Genomic DNA, 26,716 nt, shown 5'->3' with positions numbered 1-26,716 from the left:
TGCCAGGCTATCAAAGAATAGGTTCATAACTGTGTCAGCAGCGCGCATGACTCCATTTGGAATCTCTGTTTTGAGATTGGCTGTGGGTTTGGGTTTGCTTATTGGATCAGAAGAGGCAAGGAGGCCTGTGCAGGTCTCTGCTTTCCTTCCCATATGACATTTCACTAGGTGCTCCTCTCATCTTTGAGCCTCAAGTTGATTTCTGACAGGTGCTTGACGAAGAAGTGGTTTTTTGCTGCCACTTTCACTTAATGGTCTGTTCATAAAACTTGAGAAATTTACCAAAAAGAGAAATGCAAAGGAAAAATAGGACTATTTTTAAGTAGTCCCAGATAATGTGTTTAATCCTTATTCTTTTTTTTCTTTAAATTATTTATTTATTTGAGAGCGACAGACACAGAGAGAAAGACAGATAGAGGGAGAGAGAGAGAATGGGCGTGCCAGGGCTTCCAGCCTCTGCAAACGAACTCCAGACGCGTGCGCCCCCTTGTGCATCTGGCTAACGTGGGACCTGGGGAACCGAGCCTCGAACTGGGATCCTTAGGCTTCACAGGCAAGCGCTTAACCGCTAAGCCATCTCTCCAGACCTCTTTTTTTTTTTTTTTTTTTAATTTGGCTTCAGGTGTAACCTAGGATTGATTATTTATTTATTTATTTGCAAGGAGAGATAAAAGAGAGACACAGACAGATATATATATATATATATATATATATATATATATAGAGAGAGAGAGAGAGAGAGAGAGAGAGAGAGAGAGAGAGAGAGAGAGAATGGGCACACCAGGGCCTGCAGCCACTGCAGTGGTCTCCAGATGCATGTGCCCCTTGTGCATCTGGATTATGTGGGTTCTGGTGAATTGAACCTGGGTCCTTTGGCTTTGTAGGCAAGCACTTAACCACTAAGCACTCTTTCCAGCCCTGTTTAATCCTTTAACAGCTCACATATGCTGAGTTTTTTTGTTTTTTTTAAATAACAGGGAAACACAAGAGATGTGAAAAGAGGCCCTCTTAAGTCAGAGAGTAGGATGGGTGGGAGTAAGCCTGCAAAGTCCTCATCCCTTAGCAGGTCAGGAAGTTTTCCTTAAACCCCTTAATGTGGGAGCAAACTGTAGGAGCTCTTCTATCATTCATAAAGAGGTTTCTTCAAGCTAGATGTCTGGCCACTGAAGAAAATTTAGACTATCTTTGGAGGGTGGCCAGGCTCTTGACAGGAGCTAAAAGTTGAGAGCTAAGCTGAATTTTATCCTCAAAACTTTGGGCCTTTACCTAGTTCTCAAAGACAGGAGAGTAGAGGCTGATAGCCGTGAGGACGGACAATTCTTTCAAGGGGAATTTGGCTGAAGGTATCCTGGCACACAGCTCTAAATCCCCTCTTTGATTTAAAAAACTTTATTGTAGAGCAATTGTGTAGTTATAGAATAAGACAGGGTAGACTTCTCAGCTTTCCTGCACACATGCTTCTCTTAATAATATGTTAATATGGTACACACAGTGATATGAACCAATATATAAATACATCATTTAAAAAATTATTTTTATTTACTTGAGAGAAAGACATAGAAAGAGAGAGAATGGGCACTCCAGGGCCTATAGCTGCTGCAAATGAATTCCAGATGCATGTACCACCTTGTGCATCTGGCTTATGTGGGTCCTGGGGAGTTAAACCTTGATCATTTGGCTTTTCAGGCAAGTTCCTTAACTGCTAAGCCATCTCTGCAGCCTCAGATACATCATTATTAGTATATTAGTAAGCATTTGTACTTTATTCACATTTCTTCAGTTATACTGAATGTTCCCAAATCCTCTGAGATGCTGCACTACATTTACTTACCCCAAATCCTCTGCTGGTTTAGGGTGTGACAGTTTCTCACTTCCTTATTTTATTTTATTTTTTGTTCATTTTTTATTTATTTATTGGAGAGTGACAGAGAAAGAGGCACACACAGAGAGAGAGAGAGTGGGCGCGCGCACGAGGGGGAGAGACAGAGAGAGACAGACAGACAGACAGACAGACAGAGAGATCCACAGAATGAATGGGCACACCAGGGCTTCCAGCCACTGCAGACGAACTCCAGACACGTGTGCCCCCTTGTGCATCTGGCAACATGGGTCCTGGAGAATCGAGCCTTGAACTGGGGTCCTTGGGCTTCACAGGCAAGTGCTTAACCACTAAGCCATCTCTCCAGGCCTTCTTACTTCTTTTGATGACCTTGATGGTTTTGAAGAGTACTGTCAGATATTGTGCAGTGTGTCAGTTGGGCTTGTAATGCAGTGTTTGGGGTCCAGGAAGGTCCTTGAACCCCAAACCCTAGGTTTATTTCTAATTTTAATCAAAGAATTGAATGAAAAAAGACTGAGAAGGATAATTATTAAATATTTCTTGGGGGAAGTACGGAGCCAAGAAAAGGCACCCACATAGGTAGAGATCCCACATGGAGGACCTGGGGAAAAAGCATGGAAAGAAAAGAAAAAAGAAAGTTCAAAGGAGCTCCTGCCATATGGGGAGCTGGAGGGGGCAAAGATCCCATGTGGAGAGTAAGGGCTGGGGGTCCTCCCCTTAAGTCACTCACAGCTGGAAGTTCCCAACTGGTCAGAGAGCCTGCCGTCCCCTTGCAAAGTTATTTATAACCTTAGCGAGGTTGGCTGTCTTCTGGCTCAGGTGAACCAGAGGGACAGCTGCTTGGTTAGGGCTAGGGGCTGTCTCAGGAAGAGACTAGCCCTGAAACCAAGTTTTGGGGGCTGAACTTGATCTACCACAATGTTTAAATCCTATGAAAGACCTCCCTCCAGGAGGGATGCTGGTTGTTTGTGGAAAAGCAGGTCTAGGGAGCTAGGCAAGAGATAAGTCAGATCATTTTTGATTTCTAGCAAGTACAGATTTTCCTGCCTTACAAAAAAAACTTTCGGGGGCTGGAGAGATGGCTTAGCGGTTAAGCGCTTGCCTGTGAAGCCTAAGGACCCCGGTTTGAGGCTCGGTTCCCCAGGTCCCACATTAGCCAGATGCACAAGGGGGCGCACGCGTCTGGAGTTCGTTTGCAGAGGCTGGAAGCCCTGGCGCGCCCATTCGCTCTCTCTCTCTCTATCTGTCTTTCTCTCTGTGTCTGTCGCTCTCAAATTAAAAAAAAAAAAACTTTCGGGGATCCAGTCAGCCTAACTGTACCCCTCTTCGATTTTGATTAGACCAAGGTCCCAGTTTTTGAGGTAAGCATATCAGAGGTGAAATGCCATTTTTCTTAAATCAACTCAAGTACTACTGTGAATTTGATTTATCACTGGCAACCTCAGTCACCTGCTGGAGGCAGTGATTATCACGTTTCCACACATGAACTGTAAAAACCTGTTCACATCGCACACGGCTCCCTTGCGTTTCCATGCTGCATAATTTGGGGACAGGTTTTGTGCAACCCCACATGTAATGACTGGGCCATTTGCTGTACCTCCTTAAGAGTGCAGTATTTACGCAGGCAGGCTTTCTTACAGTTACTGTGCATGGGTGACTTATCTCTTTTTTCCCCATTCATTTATTTGTTAGCTCATTTAAAGCAGGTGTGGTGTGGCACATGCTGTAATCCCAGCACCAGATCAACACAAGTGTTGCACAACCAGTGAAAACTTATTGAAAACTCAGTAAGAAAGCCTTGAGTATCAAGGTAAGCATACTTAGAAGAGGGAAAGGGGGAAAGGAAAGGTTGCAGTTTTATATTTTTAAAATATTTTTTATTTGTATTTATTTGAGAGAGAGGGAGGGATGGAAAGAAGGAGAAAGAGAAAGAGGCAGATAGACAGAATGGGTATGCCAGGGCCTCCAGCCACTGCAAAGGAACTCCAGATGCATCTGACTTAGGTGGGTCCTGGGGAGTTGAACCTGGGTTCTTTGGCTTTGCAGGTAAATGCCTTAACCACTAAGCCATCCCTCCAGCCCCAGTTTTTTAATTAGAACTCAGGAAAGTAGGCAGGTTCGCAGAAAAGGTCTGTAAAGCAGCTACACGGAAGGAGAAATGTACATGGGTTTAAATACATTATCCCGTCTCCACCATGTCTTTAGGTGTGGTTTGTCGACCCAGGTGATTGACAGGTCCAGTTGGATTAACTTCTAAACATTTTTGTGTGTGTGTGTGTGTGTGTGTGTGTGTGTGTGTGTGTGTGTGTGCATGCATGTGTGTGCATGTATGTCCCCCTCCCCCCGATGAATGCCACTGTCTTTGCTACTGTAAATGAATGCCTGTCTAGCTTTATGTGGGTGTGTGGGGAATTGATCCTGGGTTGGCAGTCTTTAAACACTGAGCATCTCCTAGCCCTTAACTGACTCTTAAGGCGGGGACTATAGCATGCCTTTGTAATCTTATGTTTTGAGTACTTGAGGATGCCTTGTACCCAGGCCTACAGGTAGAACAAGGTCTTTGTTCCTATGACCAGGATAAACTTACCCTTAGTAGGCAGCAAGTAAGCTCTGGTATCTCCTCCATTTTCCCTTTCACATGATATTCTTGGTCTTTAGGAGGGACAAAGCTGATGGTGAGGGAGGGCTCCATCTTCTGTGGCCTTCAAACCTGCTAATGCTTGAGTATCTACTTAACAGCAGGAAGATAAGGAGTTCAAGGTCATCCTCAACTACATAGTGAGATTGAGGCCAATCTGAGCTACATGAAATTCCCTATACCCCGAGTAATTCATATCAGTGTATATTTGTGGATGTTTATTTTACATAATACACCATTTTACTTTGTTCACAGCATTCCAGTTTTGGGCATTAAAGGCTGTTCACTTCTCTCTGTGTCCCATCACCACCACCAGGGCTTTATCTTCTGAAGCTCTTATTTCAGAACACCTCTGACCTGCCATACCTTTTAGTGCTTTCTTAGCGAGTGTCACACAAGGACTCAAGGCTAAGTTTTGGTCTTAACTCAGTCATCAGTTCACCTCACTTTCGTTACCCTATTGTCTCTTAAATGAATATACCACAAGCATTTAGCTAACTGGGTTGAAAAAATAAAATAACCTGTAAAATAACTTTACACAGGCCAATGATGGGTGTTTAGACATTGAAACACATCTTCCATCTTCTGTTTCTGGGTCTTCCCATGGCTCCAGTACATAGATGTTTATCAAATGAGCCAGTGCTGGAGTGCTTGTTGATGTGAGCTGTCAGAGAACTTTAATAAGGAATGCATTTATTTTATATTACCTGATACACTTAAATTAATGATACCTTCTAATAATCTTGAGAAACTGCTTAGGGGTTTGTGTAAAACAGTACTCTTTTGAAACAGATGAATTTCCTAATTGCGTGTGATCTGTTGTCTGCCAAACTTAACCCACATCAATGGACATCCTCTCCATACACTTGGTTTTTGGTTATCTTGTATCTCCTCACACCATGCTGCACAGCAGTGGTTCATTGGTACTTCTGTCAGCTGAGAAGCAAGTGTTAGGGAAGAGGACACCAAACAGAATATAAATTAAAAAAAAAAAACAAAACAGGAGGGATTATAAATAAATGTAAGAGATGTCCATTCTATTTCTTCCTAGTCCCTGAGTCCCTACAATATGCTCATTACTTGTAAAGGAATTTTTGTATCATTACACTGTCAGTGTATGTAAATGAATAATGAGTGAATACAGGTTTGGAGCTTCTATAGAATTATGATACAGAGAAGGAATTCAGGAGAATTAATTTTCATATAATTTATCTGTAAGTTCTCCACCTGGCTTGTTGCAGTTCACTTTTTGTTGCTAGGATGAGTATCTGACAGTTTATGGGAGGAAAGGCTTTATATTCCTTAAGGCTGGACTCAAGATCCAGCCCCCCCCCTCCTTCAGGAGGGTTCTGCCCACTGGAGACATAAATAAATTCCTTAACCTTAATTAAAAAACCCTGAGGCTATGGGGGACATACACTCAAATGACCACAGTCCTACATGGGAATGAGATAGTGGCATTCAATACAACAAAGGCAGATAGGGCCTGACTAACATCAAGGAGGAAGAGGGGGATGCTGTCGGCCACTATTTTACAGCAGGTGCAGGAATGGAATATGTATACATCTTTTTTTTTGAGATGCTGAGGTCATATGTGGCATTTGTGTTTTATGAATGTGTATTGTCATGTTTGTGTGTGCAGGTGCACATGTGCATGTGGAGGCTGGAGGACAACTTCAAGTGCTGCTCCTCAGGAATGTTGTCCACTTAAAAATTGTGTGTATGTGTGTATGTACGTGTGTGAGTATGTCAGGATCTTACCAATTAGGCTACACAGGCTGGCCACCAAGCTCCAGGGATCCTATCTCTGCTTCCCAAAAAGTAGATTATAGGTGTATGCTGCACCCAGCATTTTCCTATGTTTCTGGGGATTGAACTCAGGTATGTATGTATGTATGTGTGTATGTGTGTATGTATGTATGTGTGTGTGTGTATGTATATATATAATTATATATATATACATAATTTATATATAATAAATGTATATATATGTATATATAATATATGTATATATATATATAATTTTGAGACAAGGTCTTAACAATGTAACCCAAGTTGCTCTTGAACTTGAGATCCTTCTCCCACGATCTCGTGAATGCTGTGGCTATAGGTATCCACCACCACACCTGGCTCTAGAATAATGGATTATTTGGGATTTATACATTGCCCAGGCAGAAGTGCAATGGCTATTCACAGTGGGCACAATCCCACTACTGATCAGCAGGGGAATTTTGAACTCTTCTGATTTCAACCAGGGCTGATTTACCACTCCTTAGCCAATCTGGTGGACCCCTGCTCTGAGGAGATTACTATATGGATTTGAAACTTACACCTGATTGGCATAGCACCCCATAGTCCAGGACTCCTGGACTGAAGTGATCCACCTGCCTCAGTCTCCCAAGTAGCTGGGCTATAGGTGTCCACCACTGCACCTGGCCATTTGGGATCTTTATTAATTTTTTTTGAGACAGTTGCTTTGCAGCCAGGGTAGCCTTGAACTAGCCTGTGTGTGCTGTTATGCCCAGCTAAAGGTTAAGTTTTGAAAGGATGTGATGAGCAGGTCTATCTGTGCTTATCTTTCACTTCGAATTTTAAAAACTTTCGAGAGAGAGATTCTTACTGGCCTTTGGTAATTTTTGCATCTGAAAAGTGCAGCACAGGCACATTAGTATCCTGACATGTTGGGGAGAAAGAATATGTGCAGAAATTGGTGGCCTTTTTATACTAGAAACAAGTTTTACCATAGGACGTAACTACTTGTATGGACTCTAGGGTTTGGGAAATCAGTCTTCTTACGCATTTTACCAAAGTAAGGATGGACATCACCATTGACCAACAGGCTAGATGAGAGTAGATTTGAGCAGCAATTTGAGATTGTTATGACTGTCAGCACATCTCCCTATATATCTTTTCCAGAGTGAATTTTTTATCTGTCCTGTCTAGGAAGCTGATCTAGTTCCTGTTCTCCAACTGACCAGTACCTAGAATGCCAACAGAATGACTCATGTCCCCAGCATCCTGTCCTTGTTCTAGAGAAAGAGAACTGTTTGCCTTTGGAAAACATAGAGGCTTACCTCTGTGGGAAAAAACCCAATGCAAACATTGTTCCGGCAATTTTTGTGAAAAGATTTTTTTTTTTTTTTTTAGTGTAGCTGGCCAATCTTTTTTTTTTGTTTGTTTGTTTTTTAAACTTTTTTTAATTTTCTCAAATTTTTATTAACATTTTCCATGATTATAAAAAATATCCCATGGTAATACCCTCCCCACCCACTTTCCCCTTTGAAATTCCATTCTCCATCATATCCCCTCCCCATCTCAATCATTGTACTCACATATATACAATACCAACCTCTTAAGTACCCTCCTCCCTTCCTTTCTCTTCCTTTATATCACCTTTTTAACTTACTGGCCTCTGCTACTGAGTTTTTTCCTTCTCACACAGAAGTCCAATCATCTGCAGCTAGGATCCACATATGAGAGAGAATATGTGGTGCTTGGTTTTCTGGGCCTGGGTTACCTCACTTAGTATAATCCTTTCCAGATCCATCCATTTTTCTGCAAATTTCATAACTTCATTTTTCTTTACCGCCGAGTAGAACTCCATTGTATAAATGTGCCACATCTTCATTATCCACGCATCAGTTGAGGGACATCTAGGCTGGTTCCATTGAAAAGATGTTTTAATCCCCCCTCTCGTCTTGACTTCCTTTTTTTTTTTAAACAAAAATATATTTGAGAGAGAGTGAAGCAGATTTAGAGAGAAGCTGAGAGAGAGAGAATGGGTGTGCCAGGGCCTTCAGCCCTGCAAATGAACTCCAGATGCATGTGCCACCTTGTACATCTGGCTTACCTGGGTCCTTTGGCTTTGCAGGCCAAGTGCCTTCATCACTAAGCCATCTCTCCAGCCCTTTGATTTTCTTCCAGATTGGCAATTGAACCTAGGGCCTTATACATTCTAGGCAGTGTTCTATCTGAGCTCCAGTGTAGCTCCTCTTTAGGTTTTCCTGTGTCTACTGTGCATGGCAGGTGATTGTCGTAATGACAGTGCAGATAAATAGTATTTTTGTGGGTTTTCTTCAGGTGAGGAAATTGCTGCTTAAAGTTAATGTCATTGTATTCTTCTTTTCTCTGAATTAAAAAAGTGATAAATTTGCTTAAAAATCTTCCAACACTGTTTAGCACATGGAAAGCAATCAGTGGTGATGGCAATATTTATATTTATGTTGAATTAGCATCAGAAGAACTATAAAATTTTCTGTTGACTTTCTCCCCTAAGGGTGGAGTAGGCACCATCCTCTCCCCAGATACCAAATATGGCCGCTCTGAGGAAGCAGGAAGTAACGACATGAAGTTGTACCTTTGATATTCATAGGTTCCTTTTTTGTTTATTTCCCATTTACTTCTTTAGCCATGAGGAAAATCTCTTCTAGCCCCAGGTGCTTTGAGGCTTCAGCTCTTCTCTACCTGCTACTTGGCATGTCACTTCCCCTGGGACAGGTAGCTTCCCTTGTCCATGCCTTCCTTCTGCTCAATTCCTCTCTGTGCATTGGAAAAGTCCCCAGATTTTGCCTAATAAGTTGTGACTCATTGGGCAGAAGGTGGCTGGTGTTCTGAAGGAGGGGACCCCATGCTTCTCCCCTCAGTCTTCGGCACCTAGTGGGAAATCTTATCTTAAGAGTCCTAGCTGCTGCCGTTCCAGATGTGCCACTTGTGTTTGTAAGCCAGGAAGCGTGCACTTTTTATAGGTTCTATTAGGCTCCCTGGTCTCTTTACTACTTAGAAGCAAATCTCCCCCCCCCCAACCTCCTGGGAGAAATGAGCCTTCTCAACAGAGCAAGTTATTTATATACATACACACATACACGCATATATGTATACATCACACATTCCTTTGTACATACAGGCACTCAGTGGATGAGAGAAAGTAGAAGTGATTACAGTCCTTGGTGCTCCATAATGGTGTTCAGTGCTTAGGGAGACTGAGTGGTTTGTACAGGGTGAGAATTAGCTTGGTTGGCAAATTGCTTGGCCATCTCTGAGTGGCATATGGAGGCCGTGGAGAAACAGAGGTTAGAGTATTTCCATGGAGATGGATGAGTGTAGCTCCCAGCTCAGAATAAGGCACATGCTTGATTGAAATTCTGTATCAGTCTTGGATGAACATTTAGAGAAATGGACAGGTTCTGAATGGTTGTATGTGTGGCTTTTGGGTCTTTTCATCTCCGAAAAGGAGCTTTAAATACAAACAAAACCCACTTTATAGGGTGATCTTACCTGTGCATCATAGCCTAATGTGGTCTTTGTTGTTCCGTGCTGCTTAGGGTGAGTGGCACATATCCACAGTTGCTTTAGAAAACATTTATGGATACAAGAAGGCCTCTGGAGAGAGCCGAAATGACTGTATCTGCAGCTTCTCACTGGAAGACGAACCGCTAATCTAGCTTGCTTGCTTGTTTCCTTCCTTCCTTCCTTCCTTCCTTCCTTCCTTCCTTCCTTCCTTCCTTCCTTCCTTCCTTCTTCCCTCCCTCCCTCTTTCTTTCTTCCCCCCCCCTCTCTGTTTCTTTTTTTTTTTTTTTTAACAAGGCATCAACTAAAAGATTAAATGAAATTCAGGAATTGCATGAGTTCTACCCCCACCCCTGCCTTCCTCTCCCCCAAAATCGTCTGTCAGGTCTAGTTGAAATGCTCTTTGCATGTTGATTTCCAAACCTAGCCTGAGCAGATGCTTAAAAACAATAATTAGCTTAGTGGTTAGGAGGGAAGAAGTTGGGAGTTGACGTCATTAATTTCTTTTGGGGCTTTTGAAGTCAGGTGTTAACGGCCTTTAATGAGGTGCTGTTGGGGTACCCTTTTCCTCCCCATGTGACAGGACACTCAGGTGCTTTATGGTGTCATGTGCAGGCTTTCCAAAAACTTTAGGGCTAGGAAAATGGCAGCCAGCATCATTGCCTTTATTGTGAAGATGATTTTAAAAACATATTGTTCATTAATTCTCTATACTTTTTTTTTGAGATAATGTCTCATTCTAGTTCAGGCTGATCTAGAGCTCACTATGTAGCTGGCCTTGAACTCATGGCATTCTTACTTAAGCCTCTTGAGTGTTGGGATTAAAGGTGTGTGTTACCATGCCTGGCTATCTTTATAGCTTTTTGGGGGGCAGGGAGTAAGGGCATAGAGGGAAGGCAATGAAGTCATGGCCCCTGCCTGGGCTACTGCCAGAGAGCCTTTTTTAGAAGGTTAGAAAAGAGGTCATGACAGGGCAGTTAAGGGAAGAAAGTACAAAATACATTGACTTCTCAGTTGGACACACAAAATAAGTGAAGTGGAACATTTGTCTGTCTTTTGTGCTCAGACTCCTGCTTAACTCTGCACAGGCATGTCTGTCACCCAGTCTAACCTATCTCATCCCTTCCAAGACTGAAGGAACAGAGATAAGTCATTGCCCTGAAGTGCAGTCACCTATATTTTAGGAAGATGAAAGCATAGCATGACCCCCAGATGAGAGTGATTATCCATGTGAGCAAGGCTGTGTCCTGGAGCAGAAGTAATCCTTTTGTAGAAACCAAATTGGTCCCTGAGGATTAACAATTTACTGGACTGCTGTGCAGGACCAGGCCTGCAGATGAGACAGTGATTGGCAGGACCACTCTGGGACCAGAACTGCGTAACTATGCATACTCTTGCCCATATTCTTCTTCCTCTATGTAAACTTAAAGCTTCAGCACTCCAAGAGACAAACTTGAGGACAAGCATGGGAGCCCTGGACTGCTTTATTTGTTTTCCTGTTTCCCGTGTATTGATTGCACCTCTGCTTTTCACCCTTCCTAACTCATTTCTTTGCTGTGAGTATGGACTGGAGCTGGGGCTTTTGCTCTGAAACTCTGGTTGTCAAAAGGAGCTTGAATAAAGTCATGGGAAAAGCAATTTGAAAAGTGTTTCTCAGGCTGTAGGACACATTTCCCATTTCATGATGTGGGACACAGTGGAGAGTACTAAATGAAGCTGGCATCATCATGCCTGCTGGTGGTGACTCTGGGTACCTGAGGACAGGGTGTAGCAGGCCAATTTTGCAATGATTAATGCTCAGTTGCTGATGCTATTGATGCTTCATTTGAAGGCTTGGTACATTTTTCTCCATTTAACCCCAGGTAAGTGCTATCACATGGCAGCTTAGAGGAGTGACGAACATGCCTAGGATCGTTTTGCTTAGGAGTGGAGCTGAGGTTTGAAACCATGACATAATAGCATACCTCTTAGATGAAGTCAGGGCTGCCAAAATAAGGAAAAATTGAACCATATTAAATACTTCAGAAATGCAGAAATCACAATAGTGTAGTAGTAGACTAGGTGTGTGAACTAGACAAAATGAAGAGGAAAAGTTGATTTCAAGGCAACAGCTGTGGAGAAGTAGCCATGGGGTTATTAGCAAGAATAGACAATAGCTTTAGCCTCAGCCATGCCTAGAGCTCAGCCAGTAGCTTTTCATCAATGTTCATGTCATCGTTCAGCCTTGAGGAAGCAGCTGTCAACCCTGGTGCTTTCTGGTGATGTGCAGTACTGGTTGTGAGCACAAGGCTCTGGTGCCAGAACTATTACTGCACATGCCAGCCGAGTCCACCCGCAGTGCAGTGCCCACTTTCGGTGGAGCCCAGGCTCTACGGGCTGGGCCACAGTGTTCTCATGTAGCTGGTGGGGTGGTTGGCTCCTTACAGCAGGGGAAAGACAGTGTTCATTGATGGACAGATTCCTTGTGGGATGGACCACATTCTTCTCAATTCCCCAGACAGCCCTTTAGCACATCAGTGTCAGCCTTTGGTCAGAGGGCATGCTGAGTGGATGTGGTATTCTGAAAGTCACTGTCCTAAGGCGCTGTATTCTCAGACCTGACTGAGCAACCAAGAGCTGATTAGATTTCTTACACACCCAGGAAAAATGCTAGCTACATCTTGAGTTTGGTACTGCTACTTCAATAGATCAGCCAGTGTGGAGGTAGCTCAGCGGATAATACACTTGCTGTGCGACTCTGAGTACTTGGGCTTGGATCCCCAGATCCCATGTGAAAGCCTGAAGTTGTTCTGTTATCCCAGTGTTCCTAGGGCAAGGAGAGAGACATCCCAGAAGCTCATGAATGGAGCAGTGAACAAGAGACCCTGCCTCAAAAAACTGAGGTGGAAGGTGAACCAACCCCAAAGTTGTCCTCTCACTCCCACTTGGGCACAGTGGCACATGTACACCATCACACATGAATACACACACACACACACAATTAAAAAGATAGATCAGCCAAGAGTCCCAATATTTGCTGATATTATTCCTTCCTCCAACCCCCAATGTCTGATCGTGCACTTTGAACTTCTACAAAGGGTAACAGCCGACTCCCCATTTGTAAAAGAGGCTGACAAGAGAAAAACACACAGAATTAATTCATTTGTCTATAGTGTTATTTAATGGAGAAAACCTTTAGAATGAAAACCCAAAATCCAGGGTGAATACCCATTTTTATGTCGATGTTCCATGTAGCATGCACAGATATGTAGAAATTGGGGTGGTCCATGAGGGCATGAGCAAATAGTATAGCGGACAAGGCCTGTCCAGATTCTTCTTGGCCTCTCAGTTGTAGTATTTCTTCTTCATGGGCATGGAACAAGACCTTCCTGGAATGAATGAGGGTCTTAATTTCTTCATGGCCAAGTCTTACCTTGTAAAGCATAGGAAAATTAGAACAATATAGGGTTTGTGGTAAGCTTCAGTGAAAGAAGATTCTGGTTATGACCTAACTTGGAGAAGAAGCATTCTAGTTTTTATGACTTGCCTTGGGGGAGAAGGAGAGTTATGAAAGACAGGAGGGTGGAGAAGGTCCTGGAGAAACTGCTGCTGATGCATTCACTTTGGAATATTGTAGTTTGGAACCCAGAAGATTGAGGATAAATATTGTTTTATTCTCTTCATGTAGGCTTGTATTTTTGGGTGGAAAAGTGAGTCTTTCTGTCACGAAGGATTTGCTTGGTTAATACTGTGACCTAAGGGGAGACTTAGTTTAATGTTGTGAATAGTGTGTCAGAGTAGAGAGTTTGCCCACCGTCTGAGTTAGTTGTGGAAGCCCTAGTAAATCCTATTGCCCAAAATTATTTTCCCACTTGCTTGCTTTGTAACCATTAATGTAGTGGTAGTTAATGTTCTCCAGTTAAAGAAGAGCCAGGATGCTGGGCCTTGGGTTACTTGGAGCAGTGCTGTAAAGAAATATTGTCTCTCCCCTCCTTTCTTGTCCCAGCAAATATTTTCTAGTGGGAGAAAGAGTTGAAGATATTGGTCAGTATTCAGTTCCTCTCTTAAAGCCAAATATGCTGTCTGGAAAGACAGAAACAGTTTAAGAGTTGGGTTGGGGGTGTGGTGTAGTTGGCAAAGTGCTTGCCTAGCATATGAAGCTCTGGGTTTGATACCCTAGCGCTGTGGTGGCATATGCCTACAGCCCCAGCACATGGGAGGTTGAGGCAGGAGACCAGTAGTTTAGGGTCATCCTCAGCCAGCCCAGGCTAAATGAGACATTGTCTCCAAAACAAAATAACAAAAGACAAAATAAAATAAACAGACAAAAATCACAGAATTGGTGTTGAGGAATGAGAGATCTGAGAAAGGAAAGTGAAATTATACTTACTAATAAAATCTTGAGCAAATAGTTGTGGGTTGTACATTTGGGGACTATAATATGTGTGTCAGTGGAGTGGTATTTTACATACTGCCCATGGGAGAAAGAATTCCTTTGAAAGAGAAGTCTATGTTGGTTTAAGACAAGAATTGCACCACTTTCCTGAGAAATCTGCCTATAGGCCATCTTTGCTTGTTGTCCACTCAGTTGGTCTTAAAACCCTCTCCCCTTTCCCTTTCCTAAAAGAATTTATCTCACTTGGGGTTAACAAAAAGCCAGCCAACTAGTTTCACCACGATTAGGATTGCAGCACCGTTTCGCTCAGGCAGTCGTGAGCCACATAATGACAGACTACATATGACAGTGGTTCCCTAAGCTAACTGTGGGGCTGAAGAATCCATGTGTCTTGGGGTGTAGCCTTTTTAACTCAGTGCATTACCCTGCCCCACTGCACGGTAGTGCTGGCCTAGGGCTGCAGTGCTGCCTGTAGGTGAACATACGTATCCTGGGAAAATGATGGTAAACACTGTGCTACTGGTCTGTGTTTCTGCCACGCCATGCCTTTTTATCATTAGAGTGTTCTCTTCCAGAAAGAAAAATCCCCAGAGACAAAACCCCTTTTATAGCAAAACAGTATGCCACGCTAGCTGGCAGTAGCCTTCTACATTGAGTCTCTTGACTGCATTAAGAGCCCATGTCCAGTGGCTGATCTATACTATTGAGACTTGTGAAAGTACTCTCTATGATGTTGATGCAGGAAATTGCCTAAGATCTCAGAACATGTCCTCATTGTTAAGTGACACATGACTGTATTGGGCAAAAGGCCCAATCATTTGTTCACTGTACTAGCTAGGGCCTGGTGTCATCTGTCTCTAGCACAACCTCCATCTCACTCCATTAAATCTCAGCAAATCCCTGTAACATGGAACAGTGCATTTGACTTGGGTGACTGGTGTGGCTAGAGTCCTGGGGAGTTGAGCAGTTGGTATCCATTTATTTAATGTCTTAGATAGTCTTGTTTTAAAATTTTATTTATTTATTTAAGAGTGTGAGAGAGGGAAAGAGGCAGACACACACAGGGTGGTGGGGGGAGGAAGACAGAGAGAGAGAATGTGAATGGGCACACCAGGGCCTCCAGCCATTGCAAACGAACTCCAGATACATGCACCACCTTGTGCATCTGGCTTACGTGGGTCCTGGGGAATTGAACTGAGGTCCTTTGGCTTTGCAGACAAACGCCTTAACTGCTAAGCCATCTCTCCAGCCCTCTCAGATGGTCTTGATGCCCTTTGGACTTTCAATGGAGATGGCTAATTCCTAGTAAACATTTTAAACGAGCAGGGATCTGCATTGGCCCTAGTGTATTGCTTTTATGGTGTGACAAGGTAACTGCATTATGGTAGCCCCACAGCTGAGATCATAAAAGCATCCCAAGTGTCATTTAGTAGTCAAATGCTCTGTTACATACTGATTTTGACTCATTTTCCCCCTTGCTCGGTTTACACTCATTGGAGCTTTATCACTTCAGTGTCAACTAACCTCACTTCATGTACTATTTTATCACTACTTGAAACCCGTCTTTTCTAGGTTTGGGGGTAGAGGTTGCAGAGTTAGAAATTACAAAAACAAACAAATCAGCAGGAACAAAGTGTCTTCTCGGACTGCTTGAGTTAAGGCTGGTTTGTACTCTTCAGTGTTGTCTGAGAAATATGAGAAGGTGACATTTGAAGCACTGTGAAGGTTGTCCATGTGTATTATTTTCATAAGTGTAATAATGTACAAACATACTACAAGGTAGACTTTCTCTTAAGATTGAAGAGAAAAGATAAGGGTTGATGGATGAGAGAAGAAAGGGTAGATTAAAAAATGTGCAACTCCCATATGAATCTTTGTGACTACCCTTTTGTAGAGAATGTTTTCTGATTCTGCCTTTTCTTCTCTTCATTCTCATATTTCTTCTTCCTCCTCTCCTTTAAAAAAATTGAAAATAGGTGGGAGGGGTGGTATTGACGGGGTGTTGCATGCCTTTAATCCAAACACTTAGGAGGCTGAGGTAGGGGGATCACCAAGAGTTTGAGTCCACCCTGAGACTACATAGTGAGTTCCAGGTCAACCTCAGCCTGGGCTAGAGTAAGATCCTACCTTGAGGAAAAAAAAAAAGTGAGAACAAAGCCAAACATGGTGGCACATGCCTTTAATCCCAGCAGAGGTAGCAGGAGGATCATTTTTAGTTTAAGGCCACCCTGAGACTACATAGTGAATTCTAGGTTAGCCTGGGCTAGAGTGAGGCACTACCTTGAAAAACAAAACAACAACAAAAAAATTGAGAACAAAATTTTTGCTAGAATTCTACTGAATTGATTCTTTTAAAAAATATGTTTTTATTTGTTTCCAAATGGGGACTAATAGGAGACAGAGAATGGGCATACCAGGCACTCCAGCCACTGCAAATGAAATACACCTTGTACATCAGGCTTTACATGGTACTGGGGAATCAAACCCAGGTTGATAGTCATTGCAGGCAAGCTCCTTAACCAATGAACCATCTCTCCAGCCCTGAATTGATTTTCATTTGAACTATTACTGTTTCCTTCCCTCTTTTAGAGCTCCCTAATCATTACAGATTATGTTTTATTTTTTAATGAAATATTTTTATTTTTAGTTAGTTATTTACTTGAGAGAGAGAAAAAAAAATGAATGGGTTTGCATCACCATGTGCATCTGCCATATGTGGGTTATGGGGAATTGAACCTGGGTCTTTAGACTTCACAGGCAATCATCTTAACTCCTAAGCCATCTTTGTAGTCCTGTTTCCTGTTTTAAAAAATATATTTATTTGAGAGAGGAAAACAAACAAAAACAGAAAGAGGCAGAGAAAGAGAGAATGAGAATGGGCATGCCACTGCAAATGAACTCCAGACACATGTGCCATTTTGTGTGTCTGGCTTTGGTTGGTTATTGGGGAATTGAACCCATGCTGTCAGGCCTTGAAAGCAAGCACTTTAACCACTGAGCCATCTCTTCAGCCTTGAGAGACATGTTTTCTAATGTAGAAAAATTGAGGGAAGAAAAGCATTTTCAGTTCTAGTCTGAGATGTATTTTTCTTCTTGGGTAAATTATTAGGAGATTCACTTTCTTTGGATTGCTGTCAGCCAGCAGCAGTTTTACAGGCCATTCTTTTTTTTTTTTTATTCATTGTTTATTTATTTATTTGAGAGCGACAGACACAGAGAAAGACAGATAGAGGGAGAGAGAGAGAATGGGCGCGCCAGGGCTTCCAGCCTTTGCAAACGAACTCCAGACGCGTGCGCCCCCTTGTGCATCTGGCTAACGTGGGACCTGGGGAACCGAGCCTCGAACCGGGATCCTTGGGCTTCATAGGCAAGCGCTTAACTGCTAAGCCATCTCTCTAGCCCTACAGGGCCATTCTTAATAGGTTCAGTATTGACATATCAAAAAATTAAAAGCTATTGCATAGAACATATTAAGCCTGCCCCTCGCCCCTATCAGCTCTCCTCCTCCTTCCTCATTTCTGCAGCTTCACCACAGTAAGTGAAGTATTGTTCCTGTTCTCCTTTCCTTACTCCTTATTCCTTTTTGTGCAGAAGATGAGCTGGCCCTTGGTGAGGCTTGGGAGTGATATTAACGCTGTTTCCCTGAGGGGGGATATGGGGAAAAATCCTTCCGGCTTTATATCTCAAGGTTAGGAGTATTTGTGTACCTACTGAACGACGACAACAAAGTACCTCCTACCCCATTGTCACCCAAATAAAACTAGGCAGAATCTTTGTTAGACAAAACCAGGGAAACTTGGCTGGGGATGTCGCTCAGTACTAGAGAGCTTGTTTGGCATGTATGAGGTCTAGGATTCGATTCAAACAAAAATGGAGAAACTTGTATTAACCCAAACTGAAGTTATCAGGTTATTTCACCAGTAGCTGTGTAAAATACATATATTTAAAATCACTATGTGTGGTGGCACAGACCTGTAATCCTCGCATTTAGGAGGGAAGTGGATGATCAGGAGTCCAACAAGGTCATCTTCAGCTACATAGTGAGTTTGTGGCTTGCCTGGGATACATGAAAGACCCTGTTTCAGAAACCAACAAAAACAAAAGATTTTTGTATTACTTTTCTTGTTGGTGTGAAAAATTATCATACAAAAGCAACTTAAACAAGGGTTTATTTTGGCCCCAGTTTAAGGGGTTGTGTGTGTGGTGGAGATGGCATGGTAGGAGCCCGGGGCAGCTGCTCTCATGCCGCAGCCGGGGAGCAGAGAGAGCTGAGTGCTCATGCTTAGCCAGCTTTCTTCATTTCACTCAGTCTGAGACTCCAGCTCATGAAACGGTATTTCCCACAGCTGGGAAGCTCTGCCTACATCAGTTAATGTAGAAACTCCCTCACAGACATTCTCATCCCTTATATGATTCTAGAGTCAATATAATTGACAGTAGTTTAACCATTACACATCTACTGTTTGTCAACTTGACATCCAAATATGTCACTTTTAAACCCTACTTTTATACTCTTTATTTCAATAGGCTCATGGCCATATCACAATACAAAATGCATTCAGTCCATAAAAGTGCCCACAATCTTTAACATTTCAACACTGTTTGAAAGTGAAAGTATATAGTGGAATCTCTTAACTCTGTATCTTTAAAACATCAAAAACAGTTGCACATTTGCAACATGCAATGTATGGAGTAAACATTCCCATTCAAAAAGGGAGGAATGGGGCCTGGCAAGGAAAGATTGGACCAAAGCAACATTGAAAGCAATCAGGTGAGCTGCTTTACAATCTTATTACATGGGCAGATTGTAACCAAATTATTTCGTATGAACAAACTCTAGCTCAGTTCCTTATAGAGTACTTGTTCCTGTTTGGAACATCTTGAGCTAAGCCTCCACTGTCTACATTTCTCTGAACATTCTATTCTTCCAAACTCCCACCAGAATGACCCATTAAGCTTTGTTTAGAATACACAAAGGCTTTTCTAGCCAAAGTTCCATATTCTTCCATATACGCACCATAAACCATTCCAGATGCCCATGAACTTCATAGTTAGGGTTCCTATAGTAATGGCCTCACTTCTTGGTATCAATTTTCTATATTAGTTACTTTCTCATTGCTCTGACCACATACTTGATGAGAAGCAATGCAAGGAAGGAGGAGTTTATTTTGGCTTTCAGTTGAAGGTTATAGTCCGCCATGGTGGGCAGGGCCTGTGTAGGAGAGTAAAGCAGAGCTGGTAACATTCCATGGAGTCAGGAAGCAGAGAGTGATGAATGCTCATGCTTAGCCAGTGTTCCCCTTTTTATGCAACCTAGGACCTCTGCCCATATTTAGGGTAGATCCCCCTACCTCCCTACCTCAATAAACTCACTTAGAAAATCCATCTTGGGCATGCCAGAGATTTGACTTCTAGTTCAGTCCAGGCACACTCATGGTGGCTATAACGATTAACCATCACAATTTTTTTTCTTTAAGTTGGGAAAACTTTCCCTTCGAAAGATAATCAGAAAGCTAAATTGGAAATGAAAACTGATTTCCTATTCTTCCTCAGCCAGGTAACCAAGTATTTTGATTTGCATTAAGTTGAACCATATGAACCTGGTAATGTAATGTTTGAAAACCAGTGATTTCATGTTTCAATCCATCATGACACTTCCTGAATAAGACCCAGGAAGGTCAATGGCTGAGTCCCTTTCTGGCCTTGAAGCTAGAGACAAAAAACTGAGACAAAAATGGACTGGAGAGATGGCTTAGCGGTTAAGCGCTTGCCTGTGAAGCCTAAGGACCCCGGTTTGAGGCTCGATTCCCCAGGACCCATGTTAGCCAGATACACAAGGGGGCGCACACATCTGGCGTTCGTTTGCAGTGGCTGGAGGCCCTGGCGCACCCATTCTCTCTCTCTCTCTCTCTCTCTATGTGCTTCTTTCTCTCTCTCTCTCTGTCGCTCTCAAATAAATAAAAATAAACAAAAAAATTAAAAAAAAACTGAGACAAAACTATTTTATTTGACTTCTTTTTTTTTTCTTTTTCCCATGCCCTTTCCTCCTCTTGTAAAGTTAACAAATACAGGGAAATAAAGGACATCTTTATAGGAAATTGGCAAGTCCACATATTCTTTTGTTGGGGGGAGGGGATGAGCAGAGGGCAGCAGAAGCACCATCTGTCAACACTAGGACAGCAGTCACACCTAGATTTAAAGGGAATTCAGTGGAGACAACTGTAGACATGAGTATGTTTGGTCACTGGTCCTTTGGTTTAGTAGTCTAAGGGAGCCACATGGTGTTGTCGGGCCTGTGAGGAGCATGCATTGTGCTGTGTTTCACTGCATTCCTGGCATGCTTAAAAAATTTAAAAAAGCTGCTGCAATCTGCTATAGTTGATTGATGCCGGGAAAGTTTGCTGCACCTAACAATAGGCCTTTCCCATGAAACACTCCATTGATACTTTTAGAACTCATTACTGCTAACCAAACAGTAGTGGTTTCATGACTGTACTAATGGAGCCTGGTACATGGAGGCTAAGGCATGGGGGAGGGGGGAGTGGACCAAGGAGTGTGGACAGGACAGTTAAGCACAGTCATACAGCTTCCAGGAGAACAGTGTGACAACGTGGGTACTCTGAAGGGCCTGATGTGCATATGCGAGGACGCTCTAAGTGAGTTATTTCTAGCAGGAAGGAATAAAGGCTTTCTCAGTTAAGACCCAGCAAGACAGCAAAATTCTGTGGTCTTTTTCCAGCCAAGGGATTTGCTTTCTTAACAGTGCATAGGGCCTAACAGTTGAATTGTGGAAGCTGTGGATCCCGGTGGACTTGGAGTTAGGGTCAGCTTGGCAGGCTCTCATCACTGGCAGAAAGGCACACCTACGCCCCAGCACCTGCCCTTGTATGGGTTTTGCCTTTCTTTGGTTTAATTGTCTTACTTAGTCATTTGTCTGTTTACCTTTAATGTGATTACTGATATTGAGGACCTTGTATCTTATAACTTGTTTTTGTTTTCTGGTTGACTTAAGTATTTTTTTTGTTTACTCGATTTCTTCAGTGGGGTGTGGGGGACAGATAGCATCTCCTTTAGCCCAGACTGGCCTCAAATTCACTAGGTAACCAAGGATGACTTTGAACTCCTGATCTTGTTGCTGCCACCTCTCCTAGGGCTGGGCTTACAGGTTCCTCGTGTTGAAATGCTAATCTCAGCACTTAGGTAGTTGAGTGTCGCGAGCACTCTCAAAGATGATTGGTTGAGAGGATTCTGCTGGCGAAGGTCAGTGATACTCAGACGCTGGTGTACTCGCAAAGGAGTTTACTGGGATGAAAGTCACACACAAGCAAGTCCAAACTATCACAAATAATATTATAGCTAATATAATATATAACCAAGGTATATTCATCGCTACTAACACAGGAATATTTCTAATGAGTCTAACATGTATACGACCTGACAACGCGAGATTTGAGCTGCGACGCTTTACGATGTTTTACGGCCTGACAACGCGAAGTTTGAGCTGCGACATTTTTTCGGTTCCCTGCGCTTCCAGCCGAGTCTTGGTGCGCTGGCGTAAGCTAGGCTTACGGATGATCATTCGGACAGCGTTCGGACAGCGTTCGGACAGCGTTCGGACAGAGTGTCGGGCTGATGAATTCGGATCGGTGATGTACTCGTGGGGGTCTCAGTCAGGACTGCTGAGTAGCCTTTCAGTCAGTCATAGTGTCGGGAAGACTGAGACAATGGTTGCTGAGCAGCTGGGGTTTTTATACCTTTCAATGCTTATCTAATAGTTTCACACACACATCTGCTAATCTCTACTATGTACTGCACACAGAGTTTAGCTTACAAGGTTTGACTTTGCATTTTTTACTCTCACAAAAAAAACTTATTTATCTTAAACTGGCCCTGGACCATATGCTGGTCCTTACATGCTCATAACATTGAGGCAGGAGGATTTTTGTGAGTTTGAGGCCACCCTGAACTACATAGTGAGTACTAGGCTAGCCAAGCCTGCAGAGTAGACCTTGTCTCATAAAACTCACAAAGATACTTGATGCTATTGGTTTACTCCCTGCCTGTGACTTGTTAACTATATATATTTTTCACCAAGCCTACAGCTGGTAGAATATTTCCCTGGCTCTCTGCAATCTAATTCAGACTCTCTCACCTCTGGTTTGGTATGCTACATTCTTTGGATAAGTGTACAAGCCTTTTCTTGAGCCTCTCTGCTCAGGAATGATTTGGTTTTATTTTTTACATGAGGCCTCCCCTAAAACCTTTTACTTGCTGACATTATAACTTTCATCCAAGCTGTGCCCACTGTCACCTTCCCTTGGAGACAACCCATTTGGAAGTAGACACCCCAGGTATCTTTCTTCTAGAACAATGATAGAGTTTGTATTGTCCCCATGAGGCTGTGTCTTGTCTCAAAGCATCAGTCCTCCTGTCCCCTTCCAAGCAGAACTTCTCAGTATAAAGTGGAATGACTGAGCTGCTCACTTAACTAGGTGCAGGGCCTGCTTCAGTAAGAAAGATCTGGGGAGTTTTCGTCCACTTTAACTAGGACCAAGTCCTTCAGACTCGGGCTGTGTCTGTTGAATGATTATTCTTGTTTTCCTGACCCAAGTGTTGCTCTGTCTCATGCACATTCGCCTTCACTGCCAGCCATAAAGATGCTCTTGGACCATCACTGATTGCTGCCTGTAATTCTGTTACAAAAATCTTAGCTACTGCTTATATAGCAGCTGCCATTGTTTCAGGGGAACATGAAGAAAAAGCATGGGAATACTATGTGGAAATGACTTTGAGACCCTTTCAGACGTGTCTTAAGCATATAAAATCTAAAATCCTACCGGGTGTGGTGGCTCACACTTTTAATCCTAGCACTCGGGAGGCAGAGGTAGGAGGATGGCTGTGAGTTTGAGGCCACCCTGAGATTACATGGTGAATTTCAGGTCAGCCTAGGCTAGAGTGAGACCCTACCTTGAACCCCCCCCCCCCAAAAAAAGAAAAGAAATTCCAGTTCCTGTTCAAAATAGCTGTGCGAGTGTCAGTAATACTTAGGTTATTTTGAAATACAGTTAGAAAGCCCACATCAGAAATGTGAACCCTGCCTTCATATGACAGCTGCATTCCAGAAATGCAGACATTCTCAGGTAGTGGGTTGCTAACGTTTGCTTATTTATTTTTGAGATGGGTGATACTAACATTGAGTTAAAGAGAATCCTTTTTTCTTTTTTAAAATATTCTTGCATAACTCAGGATGGCCTTGAACATGAGCTTCTCCACCTAAATTTACCACAGACACATGTCACTGCTTTTGACCCATTTTAAACAAAATCTTTAAAAAAAAATTTAAAAATTCAGGCTGGAGGGATGGCTTAGTGGTTAAGACATTTTGCCTGCAAAGCCAAAGGACCTAGGTTTGATTCCCCAGGTCCCATGTTGGCCAGATGCCCAGGGGTCACATGCATCTAGAGTTTGTTTGTAGTGGCTGGAGGCTCTGTTACATCCATTCTCTTTTCTCTTTCTCTGTCAGATAAATGAAAATAAAATATTAAAAAATTACTTGCCCGTGTTTGTGTATGCATGTGTATATGGGTGTTTCAGGGTCTCTTGCACTATAAATGCCAGATATGTGTGCCACTTTTTCCATCTGGCTTTTGTTGGTGCTGGATAATTGAACCTGGGCAGGCAGGCATTGCATGCAAGTACCTTGAACCACTGAGCTGCCACCTCATTACCGCTGTTTTCCTGTCTTACTTATGGTACCCTTGGTATCTACTCTAAGGATATCAAACTTTTATCAGATTAGTTAAGTCAGAGGATAGATAATGGAATCACTGAGAACTGCAGACTTTTGAGATGAGTTTTCTCAAGATAAATTATCAGAGTTGCTTCCTTTGACAAAATCACTGACTTGATATGAGTAAACTCCAGAGGAATATTTATTACAACTTCATTTGCCAAAGTAGATGTGGTCACCAAGGGAACGGCAGCAGCCATCCATGTCCAGGCAAGGGCCAGGACTGATTTCAGATACCCCTTCCTGCTGCGGCCCGTGTGAAATTGTCTGAACTGGAAATGATCAGTGTGTGTCTGTCTGGGAACTGGAAAGTCCTCCTTTATTGGAACATCTCTGGCAGGGATGGAAGAGTGCTTTTTAGAACTAGAGAACTACTTTTTGCTTTTCTGGTTATTGAGGTCTGAGTGGCCACGAGCAGCAAAGTCTGTCACGACACTCTGTACGAGGCGTTGCCGGAAGTTCTGTGCAGCAGCTGGCACAAGCACTCCAAGTTTCTGGAACCAAACAGTGGAGCTGCAGATCAGCCTGAAGAACTAAAGCCCTCAAAAGGAGAAAGGCTTCCCTGGCACTGGCAGGCTTAAATCGCCTCCTCCTTGCCTCAGATTCTCTGTATGTGTCCTGTGGTGAGGGCAAGGCTGTCGACTTCCCCCATGTGGACCCTGAGGCTCTGAAGAAGCTCATCAAAAATTCAAAGCTGGCTTAGAAGTGTGGTACATTTTTGAGTCTGTGATTAAGCATGCCCCATGAATCCTGGGCCCAGACCTGAATAAGGCTGGTTTCCTTCCTGCTAATACACCAAGAAAATGTGGTGGATGGAGGCAGTGAAGTTAAGTCCACAGTCAAGTTCCCGATGAGGGTGGCGCTGAGTCTGGTCCTGTGACATAGCAACGAGGATCTGGTGTGCAGCATTCAGCTGGCTGCTAGTTTCTTGGTGTCATTGTGTACGAATAATTGGCAGAATGTCTGGACTTCACACATTAAGAGCGCCATGAGCAAGCCCTCGCACCTATTTTACTTAGAGCATGTCCTATAAATCTGCCAACCACACTATAACAAAAACAAACCCAGAATGCTCCCCAAAATTTATTTATTTATTTATTGGCAAGAGGGATAGTTTTATCGATACCCAGCTCAGCTCCCAGAGATTTTTCTATGTTTGTTTTTGAGTTAGGGTCTTGCTGTAGCCCACCTTGACCTGGAATTCACTATGTACTCCCAGGCTGGCCTGGAACTCACAGCAATCCTTCTACCTTGGCCTCCCAAGTGCTTCGATTAAAGGTGTGTACCACCACACCCAGCCCTCAGAGATGCTTTTGAAATGGTTCCCCTGAACCTATCAGAAAAAAAGGCCTATGTTGTCAGGACTTCTGTGATGGAGATGGGTGCTGGAGGGTAGAGGATTTCTCTGGGGCCAGAATGCTGGGCAGATGGGGGCGGTGGAGGTGGAGAATTGTTGAGCGTGTTGCGTTTCTAGAATTGACTTGATAGAGGAATGATCACTGCTTTCACTGAAGCAGGACTGGTAGATGATGACATTAATAATGGCCACTTTTAATCTCTAACTTTTATGAAGAATGAATCTCCTTGATAATTTCTGTATGAAACTGCACCATCCAACCCTGACTGGAGAGGCCAGCTGGATGTTTTATCATGCATCTGTGAAATCTCATCCTGTGTGATGAAGTGAAGGACCAAGGCTCGAGTCACATCCACTGGGTGTGGACTTCTTTCCATTGCTCAGCTGCAGCCTCGACAAATAAATTGCAGTTGGCCATGCCGGAACCCAGTCATCCACGCCGACACCCAGCCAAGCCAGCACTGACAGCTCTGTGAGTGAGAGGAGGCTTTCAGTGAGTGTTGATTTTAGCTGCTATATTTAACTTTTAATTATACCTCACTGAGATAGGTTTTAATTTCCCAAGTGATATAGACAAGGCATGAAAATGTAGGTCAAGTAGACTAATAGAATGATAAATAACATCATCGACTCCCAGATCTATCAGACTGTCTCAGGTAATTAATTAGAGCAGGCTGTGATGTCTCACCTGTGTGTTTCACTGGTCCAGAATGGCTCCATTTCTCCCATGTGGGCAGTGTCCTTCCAACGGGAACTTGAAGTCATGAGGTTCCACTAGGATTTGCATGTCTTGGGAGTCAAGCCTTTGCGACTCAGGTGTAGATTCTCCTCTCCACACAGCAGTGAATCGCTGCCACATGTCATCCTAAGCTCACTAGGGAATGGCAAACTTGTTCGAGCAAACACAGGGAAGAGGTAATAATGTTGCTCAGATCTGATGTATGTAAGGTTCCTAAGTTAAATGGAAAAGTGCGTGACTTTATCCGTGAATCCTGATATGTGTTTCTCCTCTGATCTTTGGGTAGGGGACATTCAGTGATTGAAAAGTGACCATTGAAGTTTTGTATTGAATGTGAAGTTTCCAAATACTTCAAGGTTTCTGGCTTACCGAAAGATGTTTGTGAGTCTGCGTGATGCTGACATGCACAGAGAGTGTCTCGGCTTTCTGTCAATTGACTGTTGGGGGCCAAGGAATTAGCCCTGCTGCTGGCCACTGTGGTGTGAAGATGATGGGCTGGGAGGGCGGTAGAGAGTATCCCAGGGCATTGGAGCTGTAGATATGTATGCACCAAGATGCTCCTCTGGTCTCAGCACACACACCCAGTGTCAGCAGGGCCTTGAAGTTTAGGGCCAATAGACAAGTTTTCAAGGCAGTCAACGAAAAAGGAAGAAGCATCAGTACTTAATGTGTCACCCATTGTTTGGCTCCT

The 26,716-nt window shown here is 43.1% G+C and overlaps 1 protein-coding gene and 1 pseudogene across 8 annotated transcripts in view; both read left to right on the top strand.

Annotated features, from left to right (window-relative positions):
* Nucleotides 1-26,716, top strand: part of Fmnl2 (formin like 2) — a 323,333-nt gene that overhangs the window by 66,321 nt on the left and 230,296 nt on the right. The gene's annotated exons all lie outside the window — the stretch shown is intronic.
* Nucleotides 8,517-24,962, top strand: LOC123460085 (annotated as a pseudogene).

This window comes from Jaculus jaculus, chromosome 4, assembly GCF_020740685.1.
Source record: "Jaculus jaculus isolate mJacJac1 chromosome 4, mJacJac1.mat.Y.cur, whole genome shotgun sequence".
Classification (NCBI taxonomy): Eukaryota; Metazoa; Chordata; class Mammalia; order Rodentia; family Dipodidae; genus Jaculus; species Jaculus jaculus.
Note: the sequence above shows the minus strand (reverse complement) of the source record. Positions and strands in the feature narration are given on the sequence as shown.